Below are 21,255 nucleotides of genomic sequence, written 5' to 3'. Positions count from 1 at the left end.
CTCCAGGGGAGGGCAAAGGGCTGGGGTGGGAGCTGGGGGGAGGAACCAGGCTGAAAAGCTAATAGCTGGCACGGAGGCACTCGGTGCCTGGCTGCAAGGTCACAGCAATGTCACCAGCCCAAACGGGGGGCTGCAGAGAGAGGGATGAGAGCAGGGCAAAGTTTTCTCCAAGCCTGAAATGAATTGCAGCTTCGTCCTATGTCAGATGCAACAGTGTTCAACGATGCCATCCAATATCTGACCACCCCTCTAAACCCCCCAGAAAGTTTCTTCTGTCTCCATCCATTTCCAAACTATTACCCTGCTCTCCCCCTCACATGCAGAGGGGCAGAGATAGATGAGGCTCTTTTCCCTCAAAGAGGGATAAACCCTTCTGCAGCCAAACAAGCCCTCGTTATTCCTGCCTGGCCCAACACCAATCCAGAGCAGACATGCAGAAGCACTGGTCCATGTGCATGTGGTGACCACACAAGTTTCAGCCCTGCACAGTGTCTCTGGGTTGTGTTTAACACCCCAGCTACCAGCAGAAGGGATATTTGGAGCAGAAGAGCAGCATCCTTATAGGGAGAGGCAACACTTTATAAAGGGGAAATATACTGGGTTCAGAAGGGATCTGTCCCAGGCTCCGTTACGTTAGCTGCCACTCCTAGATTTTAGCTGTGCTGCCTCATTTCGTTCTCATGTAGCCTCTGCCTAATTCTGGGATGAATAGTTGAACGTGCACAAGGTTAAGGGAGGATGCAGGCCCTAGGCTCCAGCCTCCTGCTTCTGGGATCTGCCCTTGCTGTTATGGGGGCTCCTTGGCCAGCAGACCATAAATTGCAATCACAGAGGCAAATAGTCCCATTTTCTGGGAGGACTCGTGGTATTTCAAAACTTTTTTTTTTTTTTTTCTAGCACGTAGTGGGCCAATTATTTTTTTTTTTGATAAGAAATGTTCTTGAAAGACATTTTAGAAGGGGATGATACCATTTAGTAATTGGAGAATGATTAATTTAGACCTTGGAAGTTCTTAGTTTGGGATTTTATTTCAGGTTTTAGTAAATTGCTTAAAATTTCGAAGTAAAAAGTCATTCTGAAGTGAAGCATTTTTTTTTTTTTTTAATTAAAATGAAACATTTAGGCATCTGTGATTTCCTTCTCCCCCAGAAGTCTATACCAGCTCTAGAGACTGAGCAAAGCAGACCATCAACAAACACTGTTGGTTTGGAGGAACTGACATTTGCTGCAGAGAGAAGAGGGCTTGTGTAAGCATCACCAGTCTGTCCTACCGTAGAGGTGGCAGAACCAGGAGTTGGCTCTGCTCTCTGCATTCCTCTGCTCATCTGTGAGGCGCTGCACGTGTACTTTGTGTGTCCTTCGTGTGTCCTTCTGGCACCCAAGAACCTCATCTAGGGACCCGAACTGGCTCTGTTGGCTTTGCAGCCCAGTTACACCTCAGTTTCAGAGCACGTGCCAGGAGAAGCCCTGAACCATGGGAATAAGCTGCAGTGGCCTCCTGTAGACATCCTCACCCCATGAATGAAGCAATGACAGAAGGTTCTTAGATATGAGACATACCAGCCATCTTTCTGGATCCCTTTGGCTCTGGATTAGTCAAGGGATGACCAAAATCTGGTAAGCACAATAAGTCAGGCTGAGCTGACCGTGGATTAACTGGATAGCTGCAGCAGCAGAGATGATGTTTATGAGACACTTTAGAAGCCATATGAGAATTTTTTGGTTTACCCACAAAAGGACACCCCTGTTCAGAAGGGTTTCATGCTGTGCTCTGGCACCCCAGTATCTGGGGACTTACCCTCCACATCCTCATACTCTCCAGCTTTTCCTCTCTGCCGTGTAGCCACAGGATACTTGCCTACCCCAAAATTACAATTCTCATTTCTAATACAATATGGAGGAAAAAAGACATTTAAACAAGTTGTTTTCCAGAGAGTGAGGGATTAGTGTGGAAGGGAAGGGAGGTTTGTCATCCATGCTCAGACTCATTGCTAGACCAGGAAAAAAAAAAAGAAAAAGTTACAAAGTGCTGCTCCCGCTGTCTTGTCTCAGCGGGTAACCTGATGCGATGCTGCTTGCAGAGGCTCATTGATCGTCCCTGGCTTTAACTTTCTTGGTCAAAATCTTCTGAATCACTAGAGAGTCTCAGGTAACCAAAGCTGCCTACAGTTGCTGCAATAAGACCTTTTTTGAAGGGTCTTTTGCTTGCTTGACTTTCTGCTGTCTGAAAGACTGTGAGTGTCTTTCAGGCTGAGGTTTTTTTCTTTATTTTCCCCTTCACCTCTTCTCTTTTCCTTCCCAGTCTTTTCCTCTACCTGTGTAGGGGAGGGAGGATATCTCAAGTGCTGTGTGGAAAAGAGGCACTGGGAAGGGCTGTAAGGATCAGGCCTCAGGGACCCAGCAGAGCAGGAGGGTGGAATATCACACCCAGTCCTGTACCACTCTCAGCTCTAGCAGATGATGATAAAAGCGTGATTTACTGATTCTTGCAGGAGCTTGTGATCCAATAGACCCCCAGCTTCCACTACAAGAAACCAGATTCTCAGCTGTCCCTGCTTCTTACTCCCCATGCTGTTATGTCCCAAGGTGTAGCTCTTCTGCGTTTGCCAGGCATAATGAATAAGTCTTTGCAATCATGGTTGGAACATTTTTTTATATGGAAAGCTTTCTGTATCCTGTCCTGCCTTAGCAATGTCTTGTCATAGGTCAGCTCTTGGTGCCTTCACATACCTGGGAGACCCTCTCCATGTCAAAGGTACATGACAATTGTCCTAATCTTCCTAAAGGTGGATCAGTCACACGAAGAGCAAATGGCTTCCAGCTCAAATCCTACATTGGAAACTTGTAGTTGGCTGGGCTGATCGTCCCCATCAGAGGGGAAGCTCAGAGCTATTTCAGATGTTATGTTCAATACCCCTGTGTGTCTGAGGTATCTGGGGCATTTCTCATTGCAACACAAGATTTCCAGATACATGCTGTTCATACACAACGGGGAGAAAAACATAAATGCTGGGAGGGAAAGTAATTGCAGGAAATCTGAATTCTTTCATTTGATTTGAAAGTCTCCAAACAGTTGTTTGCCAGTGTTAGCACTGCCAGTCAATGGTGGCAAGGGTAGGAGTGAACCAGCTGTCAAGATATCTTGTCTCCAAACTGCGCTTGGTTTGACTCCTCCCCAGTCACAGCTGGGGCTCAGACAGCCCTGCACATGGCCTGTGAACCTCTTCCGTCTGATAGCAAGGGAAAGTGGAGTCATCTTCCCACAATTGGCTTTGGCACAGAGTGATTCCCACTTCTTCTCAGGTAGTTATCGAAACTGGAGACAGCATTTCAGCCTTTGCACAGAGGGAAGCGCACAGCAGGGGGGCTTCGTAGAGTGACATTGGCCCATTAAGCATTCTGCACTGAGCCTAGATAATCTTTAATCTGTCTGCTGAGGTATAGCTAAAGTACCCATCATTTCACACCTAGGCACTGCCTCTCCTTTGGAGCAGAGGAAATAGCCCCAAATGTGACAGCTCTCCAATGGCCTTTTGAAATGAGATCGGGGCTCTTAGTCCAGAGAGTAGGAGGAAATTCTTGGGACGGGGAGCATGCCTATTGACGGTGATAAAGCCCTGAGTGAAACAGAGGCTCCTGGGAATCCCATTTCACTACAGATGGGTGATGACATTGAGTAAACCACTCTGAACCAGCCCTGTACCTCTGAGCAGAACAGCTGATCACTAGTCCTGGAGAGCTGTACCTGCATGTTGTGCGTCTAGTACCACTGATGTCCTTCCATTCCCTAGATGACCTCGTATCCCTTTTGGGAGCACTTTTTCTGCTCCAATCCACCCAGAAGTACAGGGCAGAGCTGTGCCCTTCATAGGTTGATTATCTTGGTGGCTGTGCCTGCCTGAGGCAACTCGGGGACAGCACTGGGCACTGCGGACCATAAAACAAAGACGTGTGGTAAATGTGTTTTGATAACAACCTTCCTCCTTGATTAGCTTATTTTGCTCGAGGGCAGTGGGGAGGGGTGAGAAGATAATTAGTTTGTGCAGTGGGTTCCAGCAGAAGCTTTCTCCTGATGCAGCCCTGTGAGTCAGGTGTCCTACTTGGGATTTGTGTCCATCACAGAAACATTAGCAGCTCAGGTTTAGCACTGCAGAAAGTTCAGCCTTTACAGAGAAAGATCTCTGGGGTTTCTTCTTCTCTGATGTGAAACACAGCACACAGTCTGCCGTGATCTAAGAGGTGCTCTCATGCTCTGGGACATGCAATGAGAAAGGGATAATGGTGCTCAGTGGTACCTGGGGGCCTTCTAGAGGACTTAGTGTATGCTGGTTCCCTGACAGGGGACACACCTTTGTCATCTCAGCATTTCCCTTGCTGTGGGACACTACACACTGGTGGGTGGCGTATCTAGATAACCTACAGTACATCTATCTAGGGTAACAGCTCGGGAAGGAACAGGGACAGGGGACAGCTGTATGATCACCCTGATCAGCTTAAAAAGCTCATCAAATGTGCACTGGAGCTGAGGTGCAAAGTTACAGGAGCTGCCACAGGGAAGGAATGTACTCTGATGTGGATTATCAAGTGGGGGTTGACAAAACCAGCAAGGAGACCTAGGTACAGAGTAACAACATGAGGACTTAATTCATGTGCCTAAACACAGATGTATGGAGAACATAAGGAGACTGAAATCTAGGTGTTTTTATTTACTCAGGGAACTCAGGCCAGTTGCCCATCCATGCTGTCTGCTGCAACCAGAGTGTCTGGGATATCCAAAATATTCACCTGGGTCTGGTAAATATGACACAGTCTACAGGAGACTTCTTTCCTCTGGAGGATGATGATGGGGACCAGCTGGGGTCCTGAGGACATCTCAAGTGACTTTAGACCCGTGTGCGTGGGCAACAAAACAGAGACCAACCCCAGCTTGAGATGTCCTCTCCACACATATTCTCAGGGTGGCCAAAACCCAGGTCCGAGTTTTGCAACTTGACAGGTGTCACTCCTCCCATGAATGTTAAAGTCCTCCAAGGTCCTAATTTGCAATAAAGCAGGGCTGGAGTTTCCTGCAAGTTTGTGCCACTCAGTGAGTGTCGTGATATATGGATGGCTTGGGAAACTCTGTCTCAGTTGCTGGCTGTTTGTATGGAGTTGCTCTCTGTCTTGCTGTCAGATGCTCCTGGGTGCTTCTGTAGCCAATGATCTGCCAATGAGGGAAGATGTCACACCAAATGAGCTCTCCCCAGGGCAGGGGAATGTCTGCCTTCTGCTTCCACTCTTTCTTCTGTGACATTTCATCATTCTCAACCTGTGACAGGCCTCAGAAGGGAAGGGGGGGGGGGGTGGTGTTGGAGGGCAGGATTAGGAATCTCTTCCTCCTAAAGAAAAGCACAGCAAATTTTTAAGGTGTGTGTTTATCCAGACTCACGCTCTCCATGCATCTGCACACGCACACTCCTACCCATAAATACATACCGTCGTCTTCCATCGCACATTCCCACATTTGGAGACCTGCCACTAAATATCCCCACGTGCCACCAGCACGTGTGTCTCCAGCCCCTATTTCTCCCCGTTGTTCCCACACTCTCTGCACTGTTCCCCCAAGCAGAGGTGGCAGAGGTACATCCTTTCCCAGTTGGCTTCCCTGGAGCACTTGTGGTCCTAGAGGCAGGTTGTGTGAGTTCACAGGAGTTTCTGAGGTTGAAACTAATTATCTCATCCTGCTGTGGGGCTTTTTGTGTGTGTGTGTGTGTGTGTGTGTGTGTGTATGTGATTCTCTTTGCTTTGCTATGAGCATAATCCCTTCTCCCTATCCCCAGCAACATACTTATTTGTTTTGTTTGGTGAGTGGATCTGAGCAACTCATCATGCTGTTTTCTTGAACATCTTGTCTTCCATCATTTTCCACTTCAGATATGTCTTTCAGCGGCTTTTGAATAGCAAAATATCAATAGCAGGAACCATCTACCAATGCAGACGCAAATGTTTAGTTCCATGAATTACAGGATCCAGAAAACAGCCTGATCTCTGGCCCTGTGGGGACATATAGAAGTCCCTCCCTTACGTACAGCACAACATTCAAGTAAAATATTTTGCAAATGAATCCTGCCAATTGCCCCAGTAGTGAAGAGCAAACCCTGGGTGTCAGCAGGACTCACCAGTGCAGCTCAGCCACAGAAGAGAACAGGGAAAAACACTGCACTGGCAGGACTGTGGTTATAGGAGAGATGAGTGACAGGTAAGGATATGGAACAACACTTCTTGCCTCCGGTCCCAATGCCCAATAGATTGGACAATTAATTTCTGCCAGGGGTAATGGGTGCATTTTTAATAGAGTCTCATCCCTGGAGCCAGATCTAGACCAGAGTGGCTGGATGCAAAAACCAGGATATTCAAAGAAAACATGTTTTCTTGCCATCCTCCTGCAGGGGAGGCCAAAATCACAGTGAAAAACAGATGTGTTGGCTGTGAACTTCTTCTGCCGCTGGCTATGGGCTCTTTATGCACTGTAGGGACATGGGACAGCCCCACTCCAAGCAGGCATGGCTGTGTCGTGTAACACAGCATGCACCAGCCCCTGCTAATGGAAGGAAGGTTTCTGATTATTTTTCTCCACTATTTGCTTCCCTGCCTAGGAAGTTGCACCAGCAATTAGCGTGTCTTTCTGTTGGTTATCTTGTGGCAAAGACTAAAGACAAAGTTGGAGGCAGAGAAGTACATGGCAGAGGGGTAGAAATGCTGGGATAGAGTGGAGGGGCTGGAGGATGATTCTGACTAACCTGGCTAAAGGGACTTGAGGGGTTGTGAATAACATGAGGAACTGAGAATTGGTGTGGGCTGAAAAATCTGAGACACTGTTGTAAGAAAAGATCTGGGACAGTTTCTGAGTGGGAAAAGCAAGTTCTGGATCCCTTGGTACATTTAGACCAGCATGGTCCACTGGTTACAGGATTTTTCTTAGGCAAGAGAGAGCAGTATTCATTTCCCTGCTCAATTATAGATACCTTGCATGATTTTGGACAAGTTACCTATGATGGGATTTATCTCGTCTACTACTAGGTTTCTTGTCTCAGCAGCCAGTGAAGAGAGGGACTTTTTCTGAACACATTCATTGTGACCCTGAGATGTTTAAGGCAGCGGGGTGAATTGTCCTCTGAAGTTCCAGTTTCCTTTATTCACACAGAATCCCAGAATCATTCAGGTTGGAAAAGACCCTTGGGGTCATCGAGTCCAACCATCAGCCCTACTCTACAAAGTTCTCCCTTATATCACATCCCCCAACAATTGCATCTAAATCAAGCAATACCCAATTTACAATTACTCCAATCCTAAATTTCCCTGTGTTTTAGCCCCTTGTAAGTAGGAAAGGAGTATCAGTTCCTCTCCTCACAGGTGGCTGTGAGGTCCAAAGCATTAAAACGCTTTGGACGATGAGTGGCTTGCAGGAGTCCTGTAAGGAGCTGGGCTTGGTGTCTGCAGCGTCCCGCAGTATGGGCTATAAAGCGTGATGATAATGATTTCACTTCACCAGCAGCTGAGTAAGTTTTGGGTTTGTTTAATTAAAGCAGAAGGAGCCTTAGCAGACATGGCAAGGTGCAAATGCACGTGTAGTTCCTTGCTTACCCCAATGAACATAACCAAATCGTTCTGTGCCCTTGTCTGGCTGTTAGAGATGGCACCAGAAGGGTTAAGGCAGGCAGGACAGCGAGGAATGAATGAAACCCCGGAGTCTTGCTTCTCCCTCCCATATCTCATTCCCAATGCCTCCTGCCCCTCTGGCCCCAGGCAATAAAGGAGATCTACATTTTAATTGAGACATGTTAAGAAAATAATCTCAATCTAGCTCACCCATGCCTGGAAGGCTTCTCCCTTGTTAGCTTGGTGCAGATGCCGAGTGCACATTTTGGGGGTGGGGGTGTTTGTTATGTGTCTGTTTCTCTCCTTTTTCCATCCCTGCTTGATTCCTAGGTCTGGGGAGAAGGGCAGAAGGCTGGAGTTGTCAGGAAAAAGAGCAGAAAATAGCAGGACCTCATTTAAATCTTCTTCCCCTCTTGCAAATACCAGACACGGTGTGCACCAAGCCATGCAGAGGAACTGTGGTGCAGGACAGTGCTGGGCACTGGCCCTTGGGGACCTTGAGAACCGAATCTTTGCAAGAGGCTGTCTGTCCTCTGGTTGCAGTTGCATCCTCTCTCCCCTCCCTCTAATCCTTGGTATCAGGAGTAGAAAGAAGGCCAGGATGCTTCAGATGTTTGAAACACAGCCTTGCCTGCAGTTGGATGGAGAAGAAAAGCGGGGGAAGTGAGGCCTCTTTAGTCTCTCACTTGTATTAACCGGGCTTCACCCTCATGGCTCAGGGCCGAGGTGGGAAGATGACCACAAGAAAACCAGACTTCTTTTGCTTTGTTGCAGACCCAAATCTTCACCAGAAAGAGGTGCAAGTTTTGTCTGCAGACTTTCTCAGCTGCAGGAGAGGGACAGGAGCCTGAATGAGTTGTCCTTTCCCTTGGCACCCGAGGAGCTGGGAACAGGCAGCCAGACGTGTTTGGAAGGGATGACTTTGCCAGCCAGCCCTGTCAAATGAGCACTGGATTATTTTGTGCAGGGCAAGGGGGAAGGATTTCAATTCAGATAACACTTTCCTATTTTGACTGTTCCTTGTCTCTTAGAGCTTGCCTGGCCTGATAAGGTGTTATCAGAGTGGAGCATCTCTGGTGGAGCCACCACTGAGATGTGGCTGGGCCAGAGGTGGCTTTTTTTAACTCCTTGCAGGCTGCCCTGGCCCTCTTCCACCCAGTGCCTCTAAAGAGCCAGCCAGGTAATAGTGGTAGAAGGATGATGTTGGGATGTTTGCCAACAGCTTTAGCTCTGTGCATTTCTCAGAGAGAAGAGAAACTGCAAATGTGGATGAGAATTAAGCAGTCTGATGCCTTCATCATTTTCACCCAGTCCCAATCTTGCAAACAAGCTTGCAGGTAACTTTGAGTGTATGAGTAACCCAGGAAGTAGAATGATTTTTCCATCTTAAGCCTGTTGTCTCATAAAATTTATTTTCAGGTATGGATCTGACTTCTACAGTCTCCCTAGGTAGGGTCTCAGTATACCTAGTGTGAATGTAATTTTCTGCATCATAGAGACTTAATTCTTACTAGTACTGCCAAGGCAACAGTGATTCTCTGGTCTCTGTTCTCTCTGTTCTCAAGAACTGTAGGCAAAATCTGACCTTGAGGATTCCCTCCTGACTTTAATTGATGGAGGATCTGGAGGGGTTGGCGAGAAGGGAAGGAGAGCAGACCCATAGCATAAGCTCATCTGGCCAACTGACAAAATATCATGCAGCTGCCTCTTGAGCTGCTCAGGAACACATCAGTCCAGTTACTGAGTGTTATACTTAATCTCCTATCGATTGGGGCGAGTTGCAGAAGACAGCCTTCCCCACTGCTCCCATTCCCAAATTAAAAACTAAGAGAAGAAGTAAATGCTTTGACTTTTTACTCTGCCTGGATGTTTAGGGAATTTACTGTTAATAAAAAAAACCAAATGACCCGTAAGAGTGAAAGCATGCATAGAATGAGTTATAGCAAAAATCAATTAATACTAACAGTATCTATTAAACATTGCACTCTGGAGCTTTATGGGAGTACACTGCTGCTCTGATATGATCATGACATCATTAACATAATATAAAGAATAAAAAAGTCAATAGCTTGCTGAAGCCCAAAATTAAGGCCAAGTAGTGTTATACCATATCTTTAAATATCTGAAATAGCAACTTGTCTCTGTCATGTCAGAGCTATTTGCAGATGAAACATCTCTCAGAAAGTAGATGGGAATTTGCTGGCCTGCCTGTCACTCCTGCAGCTATCCCCTTGGGATACTTGGCATAAAGGGTAGCTCACTTTTTCCAGCAGTGTGGACACAAACAGAGCAGAAAATCTGATCAGGGTTACACTGGCATAACCTTGGAGGGACTCCAGAGCAGGCACAGTGTCACTGCATTGGCAGACACACAGACGTATCTCTCTAGGATAGAAACGTGGACAAGGTGTCTTCCCCCCACTAACTTGATTTACGTTTTACGCTGTTAATGTTGTGGAGTTTCTTTTGCCTTAAGGACCAGGCTAGGACACTGTAACTCTTCTGCCTGTATTGGGAAAAAAAAAAAAGGAAATGGAGCTAGGAGAGTCTTTCAGAAGGTCTAGCAGAGCTGCTTGGGCAAGGAGAGACTCATGGTTGTCAATGAGTGTAGAAAACAAAGGTGGTCAGAGGTAGGATGGCTCTTCATGTGGATTTAGGCATTAAATGGCTAAGAAAGAGAGTGTTTAAGATGTGGATAGTCTTGGCCCAGGATGGAATGGATATAAACTGGGCATTTAGTGTGTAAGGTAGAAGAAGGTTTCTGACTGGGAGGAGAACGAATGTCTGAAGTAATTTTCCACTGGGATCAGTGAGTGCTAGAAATATAGATGGTTTTGTGATAAATCTGCGTTAGCTGCTATGGAGGGGTTGCCTGCAGAAGCACTGAGTGAATCACGCAGTGCTTTCCACCTCTGTGCTTTGTGTGTGGAAGACCAAGTCTCTTTTCAGCTCTGCTTAGGACTCTGGTTGTGACCTGCCAAGTCTGGGTATGCACATGTCTCCATATGAGCTGGGTGCTGAGACCCCCTTACAGCCCAAGGAGATCCTGCGCCCCATCAGTACAGTCAGTGGCATCTAAAGAAAGACACAGCTTGCCTTAAAGTAGATACAAAGCTCCACTCAGTTACCAATTTGATGGCCTTTTTTTTGCTTTGACCAAGTCCTCCAAAGGTCCTGTGTCACAGTTGCCAAGACCAGGTGGCTGTCTTGGATACCCTATATGTGGTCAACAGAACAGAGCCCTTGTGCTAGAGCAGGTGAATCAGTTCTCTAGGCTCTGCTGACTGTACTGAGTAACTGCCTTGTCTAGGGAGCTCAGATATCAGCTCACACACCTAAAGACTGACACATGAATAGAAAAGCCTCAATCTACCATCTTAGTCCTACCCCTGCTACCTCTGGACCTCAGATTTTCCAGCTATCACAATCCTAATGCTCCTTTGGTTTTCCGGGTCTCCAAGAAGAGAGTGGGGCTTTGGGTCATGGCACCATGACCATCAGCTTTTGTCCTATGGACAGATGTTCTGTGGGTGCAAATGGTATTGGCAGCTCATGGTCCTTAGGGAGAAATGTTGGGTTTTGGGATCAAGGTGGTCAGGAAGGACTTGACATGACAGGGAAATTTCACTGATGAAACTTACAGCACCATGGTAGAGCAATCCTTCCCTCAGGTTAGAGGGAAGGGTGCTCCCTCATGGCAGATTTAAGAGGAAGGAACACCTCGTAACATGTGGCAACACTGGGAGAAATGATGAAGAACCACATAAATAAGATCTCCCATGAGATGATATATCCATGTGGCCCCTCACACCAAGGACATGTCCACAGGGGCAGAGAGCACAGGTGACAGAGAAACAAGCTGAACAGCAGGAGGTTTGATCAGCAGGTCAACAGTAGCTGGGTTTCTGAGGACAACAAGGAAAGATCAGAGATTTGCCTGCAAGGTAGAGACATGACAGATCCCCTGGGGCATCCAGACAGACCCCAATGGGAGGAACCCTGGTGTCCTGGTCGTATAATGTATACTTGTAGTAGTAAATAAAACAGCTCCAGGGAACGTTATTAGGCACTGGAAGACAACTACCTGTGATGCAAAGTTATTAGAATATAGTTTGGCTAAGACCAGCTATCACTCCTTCAAACAATTCCTGGACATGTTTGGGCATTAAATGGGTCGGAGAGGATTTCCACTAGGTGTTTTGGAAATTAATAGAGTTTAATAGCATTAATGTGATCAGACCATGTAATTTGGTCGCATGATCAGATAATGTTTCCTAGTATTGTTTAATATACTAATGGAATGTTGCCACAGCTCTCAATTTCAAGGAGACAGTAGGAGGAAAATCCTGGTGGAAAGACACAAACTGTTAAGATAACGGGCTAAAAATCAAGCCTTCATAGAAGTATAGAAGCAAAACCAGGCACAGAGACAGTGTTCCAGTGCATACATTAAAAAAAAAAAAAAAATACAGAGTAGGAAAAGTTTATAAGGAATAAGGAAACCTTTTCAAAGAGTGGGAGCTGACACGGGGAGAAACCTGGCTGTTGCTAGTTAAATAAAAAATAGGAGAGAAAAAGGTTTTGTAGGTTGAAACTCATTGTTTAAAGGTGAAGTCATAATATCCTTTTATCCTTGAAAAGTGGTTGGATTAGAACGTGATAAAATTCAGGTAAGAAACAGCAAAAATCAATCCCAACAAATCCCCCTTTTAATCAGGGCACATGAAAATAGGCAATCAGACAAAATTATATAAATACTTACTCTAGTGTGCATGCTAGTAGTCTGCTTTAAATGAAGCTGCTAATAGGATACACAGCCCAAAACCTTGACAGAAGGAAGCTCATCTATGGCATAAATCACACAGGAACAATAGAGGAGGCCAAAATGGTAAAGAAAGGGCTTTTATGTTAAAAAAAATGTAAAATCAAAGAAAGAAAATAGGGTCAATCTGTGCACAAGTGACAGGGTATCCCCTAGGGAAGGGAACAGTGTTTAAGCCTGGTTTATCGACCACTTCAGGATGGTGAAAGTGACTGTGGCATGCTGAGAGAAATCCAAAAGGTTGGGAGGGCAGAAAATGTGGTGCTGAGAGACTTCAAGTGGCCTCATATGTCACAACACTTGGAGCTTGTACCCGTAAACCCACTTAAAGAGAAACAAGTCTGGATTCACTTTTGGGATTTACTTGCAGGACACACTGCAGGGCACAGCTATCAATGCGTTGCTCTGTAAGAGTGACCACATGGTACTCAAATTCAGTGTCCTGTAGAAGCAAAATAAAATAAATAAATAAAAATTACCCTGAAGTTCAACTTCAGAGTGGGAACGACATAAAAATGAGGAAGCTTGTTAAAAAAGAGCAGCCACAAGGGTAAAGTCCTTCATGGTATTGTGGAGACTGCATAAAGACATCATATAAGCAGCTTATTTTGATGCTATACGACCTACAAAAAAAGACCTGAAAGGGAATGAAAGAAAAAAAAAAAAAAATGCCTGTTTAGACAGCAAGGTAAAGAGATCCTATTCAAAACTGGGAGTTGTACTCAATTTAAAAATAATAGAAAGATCACTAACACTATTGTGTGAATTGCAAAACAATCATAAGGCAGCTCACATAAGAAACACATTGCCAACCTAATGGAAAAAATGATTAAAGTTTAACAAGGTTCCCTCGGATATTCACTTTCTGAAGGGTGCAAGGTGTCTGTGGTATCTGCCACTAAAGGTTTTGTAAAAAATGCTTTTAGAGCATAAAAGTGATACCCACTGGAAGATCTTAAGAAACTCTGATATGAAATTGCCATGTTATTCAATCTCTTGTACACCTCGTTACTTATACTGGTCTTGATCACAGAATCCCGGAATCATCTGGGTTGGAAAAGCCCTTGAAGCTCCTCCAGCCCCACCATGACCCTCCCCCTGACCGTTCCCAACTCCCCCAGATCCCTCAGCGCTGGCTCAGCCCGACTCTTCAACCCCTCCAGGGATCCCGGGGACTCCCCCCTGCCCTGGGCAGCCCATTCCAACGCCCAACAGCCCCTTCTGCACAGAAATCCTTCCTCAGAGCCAGCCTGACCCTGCCCTGGGCAGCTTGAGGCCATTCCCTCGGGGCCTGGCGCTGGGGCCTTGGCTCCAGAGACTCATCCCCCCTCTCTGCCCCCTCCTGGCAGGGAGCTGTAGAGGGCGATGAGGTCTCCCCTCAGCCTCCTCTGCTCCAGACTGAACCCCCCCAGTTCCCCCAGCCGCTCCCCAGCAGACCTGTGCTCCAGACCCTGATACTGGAGGAAAGAAAAGTGGAAAATATATATATATATATATATATATATATATATATATTTTAAGTTGAACTCATGGAGGGTCCAAGAACTAGAATCCAGAAATCTGACTTTTTTAACCTGCCAATTTGGTTGAACCATGATTAAGAATAGACTGAAAAAAAGACATATGACATGCTGAGGGAGGGGGGGTGGGGTGGGTGTCACAAGACTTTCATTGTTCTTTAAATAAATCAAACTCCATGTGATATGGATGATGTGGTTAATACAGAGGAATTAATACTTTTCCCATAGCAAAGAATTTAAACTATGCTGTCATGGGACAGGAAGAAGAGACCTTCTGATAGATTAGTGACCAGTTCAAAGATGGGAAACAAAGATCAGGAATAAAGGGATATGATGGAGGGAGGGAATACCCAGGGGGGTCCCATGGGAATCTCTGCTGAGGGTGTTTGGTGTGTTTATAAATGAGCCAAAAACAGGTGAAGAGTGAAGCAGAAAAGGTAAGTGGTGATAGAGAGCTTTTCAGGGTTCTCACAAATAAAAAAGTCTTCAAGGAGTTGAAGGAATATGCAAAACTGTGTTGGGGTTATAAAATGGCAAGCTGAGGGCTGATGTCTGCAGGGTTAACCAACAGAGGTAGCAGATGGCTGTACCTGGTGGTGTTCAGTGGCCGGCTGTAGCAGAGGAGGTGGTTAAGTCAGCCTGGCTAATAATTCTCCACAAACCTCAAACAATACACACAATGCAAGGCGTGTTTTGGAAATGAATGGGGAGCACAACAGAGAGTATCATTCCGTGGAGATCCGTGGTGCTCTCCCATGCTGCGTACACTGGGTACTTTTGATCACATAGAGTTAAATGAATATAGTCGACCCAGGAAGGCGGTGGGAAGTGTGGGAAGCAGGAACACAGGTTTCTAACAATCTTTATACAAGGAGAGATTGTATGACTTGGCAATTTTCATCTTAAAAGAGAGATGACTGAGAGGGCTATAATACATCCAGATAATCATGAGTGTAATGAAGAAAGTGAATAGGGGATGATTACTCACCATTTCTCATAACACAGGATCTAGGGAACTTTATATGAGATTATCAAGTGGAATATTAAAACAAACAGAAGAAAGGACATTTTCATATAATGTATCATTCATCTGTGCAACATTGTGAAGCACATTACAGAGGCCAGAAATACAACTGTCTGGAAAGCAATTAGACAAATTAATGAAAGAAAGATCTGTTGAGAGCTGTTCAATACAATGACATCACTGCAGGCTCCAGGTCAGTCAGTCCCTATGTCATTGCTTGCTGGAAGCTGGGAGTTTAAACCAGGAGGAGTTTCATTCTATAATCCCTATTTTATTGTTTTTTCCACGCAAGTATCTGCTGTTGGAGACAGGATGAACGGCTATATGGATATTTGAGCTGAGTTGTTGCATCCATTTCTATGTTTCTGCATTTTCAAGTGTCGCTCAAGCAGCAGTTTGAACATCTCTTAAATAAAGGTCCCCTGATCTGTGGCTTTACCAGCACGGCACTGAGTGATCACAGTGCAGCTGATGTAGAGTATCTTTGCCATGTCCATCCAGCCAGGATGTGTCTGGAAGCCCTTTGCAGACATCTAATTGATAAACTTGCTCTTCACCCTGCCCAGCGTGACTTGGAGTTGGCTTTGGCTCTGATGTTGACATGGTTGGCTGGTTTGGCTCTTTGACATGATGTCGAGCAAGACAATGTTTGGCAATTGCCCCATGCTGCCTGGAGCGGGGGCTTCTCTTCCATTCAGCCACCCTGTGATCCTGCTCAGAAACTCCATCTCCTTCTCACCAGACGCGGCTTTTGTTGGACAGCAGTCCAGCGCCGGGCTGAATGGTGTTTGATTAGCTCAGTAACTGCATGAAGGGGAAGCCAAGATCGTGGCAGAAGCCTTTCAGCAGCAACGGCAGGGAGTCCAAATACCCATTAAAATGTGTGCTCATCTCATCATCTCAAGTCAGTCATTTTTCTGTCTCCCTCCATCTCATCCTTTGTTTTCTTGTCTTTGATTGCAGTTGATGAAGTTTGTATCAGTGTTGTCATGGTGAGTCTCATGAAGTGGTCTTTTTCCCTGGGGACCAGGCATCAGGATTCCTGGTTTCCAGTTAAAACTCTGCCATAGACACACGATGGGCAAGTGATGTTTCTCCTGTAGATCTCAGGTTTTACATTCAGAAAAATGGTGACTCAAAGCTTTTACTTCCTCCAAGCATACAGGGAGGACGTGTGCTGGATTTATGGATTTCCTCTGGGTGTGTAATGGGTGATGCTTTAAGGATGGATTTTGAATGACATCTTTATCCGCTCATCTAAACAATTCCAGCGTGAGGTGTGTCAATGTCACTGCCACAATCTGGTCTAAAATCCAACCTGCCAGTCATTGTGACAAGGTCATGAGAGATAGGAGAGTAGAGAAATCCCTGAGGTACACTCAGTCTTCAGGGAATTACTGAATGGATCCTTCTGGATCCGAGACTTATTTACTCCTAAATTTGAGAAATCCCTGAATATGGATGTTTGTAGCGCATTTCACCTTGCCATGTGAGAGCTGTGCCCATTGTGAGCTCTTGGTTGAGTTGGTGGATATCCATTCTGGTCAGACTGGGAATAGAGGAAGAGTTATTCTAACAAGTTTCCTGTGCCAAAGAGGGATCGGACTTGCTGCTGCTGCTGGCTTCTCCTTTTCAGCTACCTCCAGACATCGACTTCTTGGTGCTGAGGATCTCCTTTCTTTGCATGTGATAATTGCTAATGATTTGAGTGTGAAAGTAAGGAAAGAAATCTGTAAAATAAGCACAAACTGAGCTGAGCTGTGTCTGAAGGGATGGAGGAAATCTGGAAATAAAAAACAAAGCTCAACCTGGTAACAGGGTAGAAATAGGCACTGACTGCGTCACCCAGCACCCTACAGTCCCTGTAACTGATAGCACAGACTTGTAACAAGAAAAGCTCCCTAGCTGGAGCACGTTTCTCAGGATGTACCACAATTATTGCTCCAAATGAGTTAGTTTTTTAAATATCTTTGAAGCTCTCTCTCTCCCCTGCCTCCAGCCAGGTCCATACATGTGTCATTGCAAACTGGCACTGTCACTCATCTTATGTACTGATTTCTACTCCGAATTTTGCAGCATATGTGTCTGTGTCTAGGGAAGGAACTAGGGCTCCCTGTGTCTGATCTTCCAAATACATCCATTTCCTCTTTTGCAGGGCCATGGATAGAAATCCCTAATTCTTTCCTTTAAACATCAGTGTACCCATGAAATTGGAGGGAAGAGTTCAAGGTTATTACAGAACACAAGAAATAAAATTTGTATTTCAGGGGATTTTTGCAGACCAGAGAGTAGGAATAGGGATTTGCTTTCTCACAGAGTGCTGGTCCAACTGATCCTTCTTTAGAGCGACACCAACAAATCACTACATGGGTGCTGCACAAACTTTAATTAGATATTGAATCATTGACAATAAATGAGGCCTCCACATATATCTGAGGTCAGCATTCCCCACCTGGTGTGCCTGAGCTGGCTGCTTCAGTGAAGGCAGAAGGTCTGTACCTGCCCATGACCTTCCTTTAATTATTTGGAATCCATATTATGGACCTCGATGCACAAGACAGCCAATGCCAGGTGTTCAAATTAATAAGCTGAACCAGGTTTTCCGATCAGTGCTCTGGGCTGTTTGCCATTCCTTTTTCTCCTCGACATCTGATAAAATAACCCAGGGCTTTGGTCAAAGGTATTTTACATGCATGCTATTGGTAGCACTTTGGAAGTGTGGGGTTTTTACTATTGGGAAAGAAAGGAAAAAAATGGGTAAAAAATGATCGGGAAAAAAAATAATGAGAAATTTGATGGTGGGGGAAGGCAGTTTCTAAAGGTGTTCACAAGCATCCACTGGAGATCAAGGTCTAGTTTACAGTAGTGCTGGTGATTTGTAGTTCTGGTGAACTGAAAATACAAGATTATACAGTGCTAGCAAGATTTTAATCCATACTGGCACCTATTCAGCCATGGAATGAGCAAGAACAGCTCCCTGAATAGTAGCCATTTATCCATGAGTCTGAATAAAGTCCTATTTAATAGCAGGCTGTGAATGAAGGAACATGTCATTATGGCCAAAGTCGCTAAATCCACATCCTGCAGGTAAAGCAATTAACAGGTTATCGGAGAGATGATCAGGGTGGGATGGGGATTCTGCAGCGTGGTTCACTGGAAGTGGTCTGCCAATAACCTGAGACTGCCATCAGGAAAATCTCTGGCACGGAGATTCATCTGCTTGTGGAGTACTCTTCCTACTGGAAGTGCCAGAAACAAGTCAGTAAGGCACCTAAGAGAAGACTGGAAAACAGCCTTTAGAAGATGCTTTAAAAACATGCACAGAGTGGAAGGACGGACTTGGGACATATGCCCCAATTTCAGATTTTCTGGTTGAATAAGTAAGAGGTGCCCATGGTGGTGGAACTGTCACTTACAGCCAAAACTTTTGAGCTGGACCTGTTACGTTACTGATTTGGTGGTTTCATGGGGAGAGATAGTGGCTGTGTCCATTGGGGCTGGAAGGGCTCTAATGTCGTCAGCAGTGGTTGTTGGAACCGTTTGGCCATCTCCTCACTGCTGAGGAAGGTCCCAGTTGCTCTCACCCTGCAGAGTCCCCCATGGGAACTTTCCTTTCTCACCCTCTTCACTGGGGGCTTGTTTCAGTGCTGGGGGTTGAGGTTTTATCCTCTTCTCTCTAGATAGCTGGCTAGATACCTGTGTACACATTGTGTGTGTGTGTGCATCTGCACGCACCTCACACATTAACTATATTCAAGTGCTCTCTAAACTCATATCCACGTGCTTTGACGTTAACAGCAGCTCTGTGGATTATTTCTTCTCCATACTGATCTCTCCTTCCTTCATGCATCCATGGTGTGTCTGGGGTCACAGCCTCTTTATTTATATGTTCCTAGTTCAGTTGTTCTTGCTGCTTCTGAGTCACAGCATCCTCCTCCTGCACCCTTCTTCTCTGCTGCGCAGTGACTTTTTGGCATCGGATCAGGGGACAGAGGCAAAAATCAATTTCATCCCCATCTTCAGAAGGTAATAGCTGGTTAATGTCTCTAAATTTCATGGAGACGTCTGTTTCTTACATTCAGCAGCCTCCTTTTTTGATCACTGTGCCTACTGAAAACATGTTAAAAACAACAACCACAAAGATGACAGCCTTTCTGCTTGAGTTGAGAGGGGGGAAAAGTTCCTAGTCCCAGCTAAAAGGCAGGCAGGGAATGAAACAGATCTTCTGCCTGTCTGCCCATCTGTCCGTCCGTCCGTCCATCCATCCATCCATCCATCCATCCATCCATCCATCCATCCACCACATTAGTATCATGCATGTGTAATGGTTGTAGAAGACATATACCTCAAGGTCCTTTCCATATATCTTCAGCCCTTTCCATCGGATCAGAAATTTATTCAGAACACAGGGAGAGTTATTGGTGAGCTTGCTGTTGTGTGGATGCTCTAATAGATTTTTTATTGCACTTTCCATACAGAGATTGCAAAACCCGAGCAATCCTAACGCTGCATTTACTTCATCAATTCTTGTGACTGCTAATGCTGACGCTATACTGTTTGGCAGCCTCCATTAAGAATGGTTTGCCCCATGATATTAACAGGCAGTGAAGCTTTGTGCTGATGGATAAAGCACAGTGTAAAACCTGATTGGAATCAATCAGAGTAATTGTCTGGATGTGTGGTGGTTAATAGGAAATGTCCTGCATATTATTGGCTGTTTTATATAGCAAACAGATTAGCTTTCTGCTGCCTTTTGTGGCTCACATCCTCTCCTGAGCTGCTGGGGGAGGTGATGGATCTGCTGGGAGGCTCGGGAGACACTGTGCTGGCATTGCATCCTGCGTCAGTCTATATGACGCGGACCTTGGAGAAGAGCCCTGTATTTTATATTTGTCTCAGTGACTATTTTGCCTTTATGTCCATTACTGACTACTGGGCAAAAGGCAACTGTCTGCCTGTTTCGTGATGATGCTGAGCCCAGGCCAGGGCTTTGGGAGGCAGTGTACAGCAGAGACCAGGAGCAAGACTGAAGCAGAAGGCCTCTGAGCCTCGTGTGTGCTGCAGACTCACACACTGGCAATTAAACACAATCTTGAATATGTTCAGGTCATCCTGATGTCCCCACAGCTGACCTCCCAGTCTGTGTTTGGAAGAAAGTCTGAAGAGAGACCCATCAAGAGCCTGTCATCCTTCAGCATCTGAGTGCTGGCCCCTGTTCCCATGCAGAAGCAGTCCGGGAGGTCTGAATGTGAGGAAACATCATCTATAATAACTCAGCCAGAGACCAGAACAACCCGTCCTGAAACAGGCTTCACAGACAACAAGAAGGCACTGTGAGATGCCCCTCACACCCCAGAAGGACCTAGACAGTGTCTGCATGACCAGACCCTCTCTGATCGGGCAGTCTAGAGCTGAGCTAAAGCCACTGTGGGTGCAGGAAGCATGTGGGTCATGACACCTGGCCTATTTACACATATGAGCAGCTTTGTTTTCCAGCATCCCTGTCTTCTGGGAGAGGCTTAGAGCACGTAAAGGCCACAGCTTCCTCATCAAAGTATATTCCCAGTTACCAACCACCTGGCAGCTGTGGATGCATCCTCTGCTCTGCAGCAGGAGGGCACTGTACCCCCAAATGCTACTGAGGGTGCGCTTGGGGAGGGTCAGCGACTCAGCGAGGAGTGGGCTTGCTTGGGGTAGTTCTTCCTGGGCAGCCTCTGGTTGCTGAGGACCCTCAGCTTTCTCCCTGCCACGAGGATTTGTCATTTTTTGCTCTGTTTTGGTGCATTTATTGTTAGAAAGGATAATAAATCCCCACAAAGCACTCAGAAATATCACTTGCATTTCATGAGTAAGTCACTCAGTCTTGCCCAAGGTCATGAGTATTGCCTTTAATTTAAATTCAGTGCTAGAAACTTCTGAATCCCTGGAAAGAGATCTTTCTTGCAAACCGAGGGGCTGATGCTGGCTGTGCAGGAGGGAGAGGAGACTTTGGCTGTGAGAGGCCAGGTCCCCTTGGTGGTCAGAGCCCTGGGTACCATCTGAAGTGCAGCAGGCTGGGATCCTAATGAAAGAGCTTTTCAAGCACTCGTTTCTTTCTTCAGTGAGTAGAATACTATTAACCTTTAAGGCAAAATTATATTTCGTGCCTCTGGGAAGCAGTAACATTTTACCGAGCTGCACTGGGGAATCGGGTAAACAATTGTTAACTCTTTCCACCCCCATTTCAAGGCCATTTTGGGGCGGCTGTGTGT

General features: G+C 45.8%; 1 protein-coding gene across 1 annotated transcript in view; it reads left to right on the top strand.

Annotated features, from left to right (window-relative positions):
* Positions 1–21,255, top strand: part of PLXNA4 (plexin A4) — a 462,846-nt gene that overhangs the window by 307,010 nt on the left and 134,581 nt on the right. The window lies entirely within an intron of this gene.

This window comes from Athene noctua, chromosome 3, assembly GCF_965140245.1.
Source record: "Athene noctua chromosome 3, bAthNoc1.hap1.1, whole genome shotgun sequence".
In the NCBI taxonomy this organism is placed as follows: domain Eukaryota; kingdom Metazoa; phylum Chordata; class Aves; order Strigiformes; family Strigidae; genus Athene; species Athene noctua.
Note: the sequence above shows the minus strand (reverse complement) of the source record. Positions and strands in the feature narration are given on the sequence as shown.